The sequence below is a fragment of the Grampus griseus genome, assembly GCF_964374135.1.
Source record: "Grampus griseus genome assembly, chromosome: 7".
Taxonomy (NCBI): domain Eukaryota; kingdom Metazoa; phylum Chordata; class Mammalia; order Artiodactyla; family Delphinidae; genus Grampus; species Grampus griseus.
This window is the reverse complement of record NC_139001.1, coordinates 21,455,074-21,460,820: the sequence shown is the minus strand read 5'-3', so window position 1 is coordinate 21,460,820 and position 5,747 is coordinate 21,455,074.

The following is a 5,747-nucleotide window of genomic DNA, read 5'->3' as shown; positions in this document are numbered from 1 at the left end:
AAAGAAAGAAAGAAAGAAAGAAAGAAAGAAAGAAAGAAAGAAAGGAAGGAAGAAAGGAAAGAACCTGGATCTGATTAAGCCTCAACATCTAACACATACAGGAACATGTTAAACAGTCCTTTGGCAATACAATTAGCAAAATTCAGACTGAAGAACCCTATGGGATGAATTACGCAGTTTCTTCAACAAATACATTACCAAAAAACTAATAAAATGGAGATGAAGAATTTGTAGACCAAAAGAGGTTAGAGATCTATTGATCAACTAAAATGTATGGCCTTATTTAAATCTTAATTCGAAAAAATATTTTAAAAAAATCTGAAACAACCGAGGAAATTTGAAAATAGACAAGTTATTTGATTATATTGGAAATTATTGATTTTTGGTGTGATATTGGGGCTGTGGTTAGGTTTGTGAAAGGAGTCCTTAACTTTAGATATTTATATATAAAATCATAGGAGATCTAGGATTTCACTGAAAACAATTGGGGCTGAGGAAATAGTGTTTGGGGTATAGGTAAAATAAACTGGGCCATTTGTTGATAACTACTGAAGCTGGATGATGAGGACACAGAGTCCCTACACTATTTTATCTAATTTGCATATATTTGAAATTTTCCATTAAAAAGTATCCTTAAGAAGAATGTACAGAGGTATAGTGTGCCCAAAACAGGATACTATATTCCAGTTAATAGACAAACTTTTTTTTCCTTTCTGTGGTTCAGAATTATCTCAAATGTTTTAAGTATACGATTTTCCAGCAGAAAAAAAATGGTTCAAAGAGATTGGTCTAGATTGATTATTAGAGGAGAAGATGGGTTAATGAGAGGGTGACTCCGGGAGGTATGTTGAAAGAGAGGGATTGGTTGAAAGAGAGCTTTGGGACAGTTCAATTCTGAACAATGTGAATAAATCTTCACAAGGAGAAATGAATTCAGGACAGGTATGATCTATCTGCATGTTCCCTGGTGAGGAGGTTGGGACAGGTCTGACCTGTGCACTCTTCAGTGCCTGGAGCCAGGATCTGGGCCCAAAAGTTAGATCAGGAGTGAGACAGCAGATGTATTTGAGACCTGAGTCATAGAAGGAGCTCAAGAACTGGCACTGCCCAAAGTCTTTAGAGAAGACCTAAAGTCAGGCCAGGAAGACCAACCTCAGTCTTTAGGTCTGTAGGACAGAGTCAAGACTCAGAATGGATGCTAAAGCCAAGGAGGTTTAGCCCAGAATTGAAAAGGCATCTCTGGTGATTCCCCCAAGTGGATTTTAAACGTCCAGTTTGCCTTTCCTGGCCACCTGTCCCATGATGCAGGGAAGAGAGGAGGACTGAGTGGACTGACCTAGTGCCCTTGATGTTTTGACATAAGTCATCAAAAACCCATAAGCCTATGGACTACAAAGGGCAACTCTCAAGATCGGAGTTATCCTTAAGCTCAGGTGCAGCACCAGTCCATTCATTTCTTCAACAAGGACCACACTGCAGGGCAGGTAGTGAGAAATTCACTACAAAGGAAAGGGCTATAGGACCACTGGGCACCCCCGTGCCACCTTCACCCTGCCCATCTCTTACACATCAGAACGGCTCCCCCTTCAAACAAACAAAAAACTGGCCATGTCATTTCTGTGTCCCCAAATCTCCATTTGGAACCCTGTTGCCCATAGCATAACAACACAACCACCTAACAGAATACCAGACCCTGGACAACATGCGACTCAGCACCCTCACACTCTCCTCTGGCCCCGAGGCCTGAACTAGAGCCCACCATCACTCTTCCACACTTCAGGGTCTTCATTTGTGCCTAAAATGTCCTTCTCCACCCAGCTTCCCAAAGTTCCAAAGCCAGTTTAACTGTTACCTTCCCTGGGCCTCTCCACAGAGTTAGGTTAAGGCTCCTACAGTGTACACTCACGGCCTCCTGTATTATGCTTTAATCCAGTGTTTATCATACTTATTATCTTTGCAAATTAGCTCCTTTTTTGCTCTCCTGGAAGATAGCATTCATTACTATACCTCTAGCATTGTAATGATCTCTTTACTCTGTCACTTTAAGGTAGAGACCAAGGGTTAGTCATGTCTGTATTTCCCAGTCCTGCAAGTTGCTTGACAAGTGAAAGGTAATTCATTTATCTGAGTTGTGTTGGGTGTGGGATTCAGGGGGAGTAGGGGAAAGAAAATAAAAGCCAGCAGTTAGTTTGGGTGGTTGATTTGCAATTTCAACTTGAAATCTCCAATAATTGTAAACCTACAAAAAATCACAAATAATGATAACTTGAATTTACTTTCACCTACAAACAGAAGGTAGGTAGGGAGGAGGATGAAGTGAAAGGAAGTAGAGAACAGAACAAGAGGGAGCCATGGAGAGCAGCCATGGTGGTAGAAAACTGTGGCAGTCCCCTGTGCTGCTTTGTCTTCCTCTGTGATCCAGACGTGCCACCAAAGAGGCACTGCCCCCAACCCACTCAACTAGTGAGGTGCACAGTGAGTCAACACAAAGAAATGTGTGTGGAAACGGACAAAGACAGGAAGGAGAACACAAAGGTGAACTTATTCTGTTAAAGCTGTACAATTACAGTTATTTACTATTTTTTGTTTGTTTGTTTCCTTTGATGTTGGGATTAAAATAGTGGGCTTTTTGACTTGACAATAGATATTCTTAATAACTCTTAACTGAAAATGGCAAAGCTGCTGATAAACAAATTAGCACTAAGAGTTAAGTGATTGATAAATGATCTTAGGGGTTGTTCCTCCCAGAATGTTGCTTAAATTGGAATAATAAATCTCTCCTAGTAGATTTCATGAAGAAACATGAAGATAGGAAAACCACTTTGGGATAAGGCTCTTTCCAAAAACCCCTTGTAATCTCTAAGGAAATGCTTACTCTCCAGTTTTGTAGGAAGATAAAATATAATTTTCCCCCAGTACTTCTGGCAAAAGATGGTAAGCATATTTCAATCAATAGTTACAGTAAATTATTCGTTGAAAACAATATAAAAATGGAAATTTTTCTTAAAAGGAAATGACTCTTGTTTGGACTTTATTATTAATTTGACCCTTTTGAAAAGAAAGCGCATGAGCTATGAAGTCATAGCTGGATCCAGCAGACATTAAAGCAACAAAGTATGAATAATTTGAACTATTGCCCAAATCTATAATAATTCCTTTCTAGAAAGTTCTCTCAACAAAAATAAATAAATAAATAATCCCATTAATTTTTCAGTTTCCCATTGTAGTTCTCATTCTTTCTTTAAAGAACATAATTTATTATACAATAAAACAAATGTACATATTTAAAAGTTTAAAGCTACATTCAAAGTTCACTGAAGATTCATTCTCATTTGACATTCACTTTTCTACTGTGAGTAAATAATTCAACAATCGTAAAATATCCTTTATAGAGAAGTACCTAAAGGATCTTATCTGACCTCAAAATGTAAACTAAAAAAGCAGCTCTATGTCATCTGTTTGCTAAATGTCATCGCTCGGATCTCTAACTCACCCGCCAAGACACCTGGCGCGAGAGCACAGACAGAACCAAGTATAACTTTGTAGAGAGACTCAAAAAGTGTTCAGCCCTGAAAAATGCCTTCCTGCCCACAGGACTGGCCCACCAAATACATCCCATATCTGGACAAGGGATCAGAGAAGTTCCAAAACGAAAAGAAGTCTTCCCTACTGACCTCCTGAAATGCCTAGAATTTTGAGAGTGGAAAACTACTTTGGCTTAAGATACTGATTCTCAGTGTTTCATCCAAGAATCCTCGAAAGGAGAAGAGGTGCAAACAAATCCCAGGGGATCTAGAGACTAGCCCGGAGCAGTTTACCCAAACTAAAAATGTCTTGTTTCTCATGCTTGATGTTTAAGATATGGGGAATTTTGATTTCTACTGTAATATATCTCTTTATTTGCTTTAATGTAAAAATAACGTGGGTTCCCCCCCAAAAAAATCTTCAAGTAACTTTGAAACTCCAGGAAAGTATGTTATGCATACTCTGTGAATTTTTCCCTAAGCACAGGCCATATTGGGAGGCCTGGACAGAGGTAAGGCATTAAAGATCCCAGTCGGGGGCTTCCCTGATGGCGCAGTGGTTGAGAGTCCGCCTGCCAATGCAGGGGACACGGGTTCGTGCCCCGGACCGGGAAGATCCCACATGCCGCGGAGCGGCTAGGCCCGTGAGCCATGGCCGCTGAGCCTGCGCGTCCGGAGCCTGTGCTCCGCAACGGGAGAGGCCACAACAGTGAGAGACCTGCGTACCGCAAAAAAAAAAAAAAAAAAAAAAGATCCCAGTCGGCTAAAATGGAATGGGCTCTTTGCAAGTGGGTGCATATTTGGGGTTGATTTTTATCAACTATTAACAACTTGGCATGAACTGATTTATGAGAAGGACTGGCCAGTCTTCTAACGAGGCCTTGAGGTAATGAAACCCAAACAGAGAAAGTTTAAACAGCAGAAGTGTAAACTGAAAGCCAGGTGAGAAGGTTGGACTGCTGCCTATGGAGTGGTCTAGATGGAAGGGCAGAGGAGAAATTGTGACAGCAAGCCTGGAGTTTGAAAGGACAGACAAGAGGAGAAAGTTTTCTGCGAGAAGGAAGGAGGACTCAGAGATAAACTTTTCCCACATCTTAGGTTTATCTAGAGTACCCACAGCCATATCAGCAGGAATGAAAACATAAACACGGGCTTACAGCATAATCAGTGCACTGAATTGGAAAGTGGCTGGTGTAGGTTCCTTGCAATGGTTCTCTGGAGCCCATGAAGAATGAACAAGAGATAAAGAGAAACAGATGCCTTCTCAGTCCTAGTCATTTCTCGTTGCCGTTCCCACCAAGTGCTGATTTGCAGAGGAAGTCATTTCCTAGGCAGCAAACATGTTATTTGTCAAGTAATAAGAGCTCAGTTAAAAAAAAAGAAAAAAAATCAAACTGTACAAGTGGTAATTTCTTTTACAAAGTGAAACAAAGAAACACAAAATAGGGTCACCTATATCAAGCAATTATTTCCTACACAAAGATAAACTTAGATTCCAGAAAAGTACACCAGTCAATTACAGATGGACTAGCCCAAAGGACGAGCTAAAAGGCAATGCCTGGAATACACATTACAGAATGCCTCTCAAATATCTGAGAAATGCACATTCCAAAGCACCACAAGGACTGAATAAACAAGAAGGCAATACTTAAAAACCTGCGATTTCCTGGACTTTGTATAAAATAGCATGTTAACTCACTCCAGAAGGCTCAGGCTGTTTATCCTTCTAGATAGAGAAAGAAAGATGATTTTTTGCCTGCCCCCTCTCTGCTATCTCCCACTCAGTGTTCTCCATATTTAAGAGAAGTGTTTTCTTCTTTTTTTTTTTAATTTATTTATTTATTTTTGGCGGCGTTGGGTCTTCGTTTCTGCACGCGGGCTTTCTCTAATTACGGCGAATGGGGGCTGCTCTTCGTTGTGATGCCCGGGCTTCTCACTGCGGTGGCTTCTCTTGTTGCGGAGCACAGGTTCTAGGCACGTGGGCTTCAGTACTTGTGGCTCACGGGCTCTAGAGCGCAGGCTCAGTAGCTGTGGTGCACGGGCTTCATTGCTCCGCACATGTGGGATCTTCCCGGACCAGGGCTCGAACCCGTGTCCCCTGCATTGGCAGGCAGATTCTTAACCACTGCGCCACCAGGGGAGTCCCAAGAGAAGGTTTTTCTAGAAGAATATAGTACTCCCTGACATTAGAAATAGCAGCTTACTTTGCATTCTGTCTTTTCA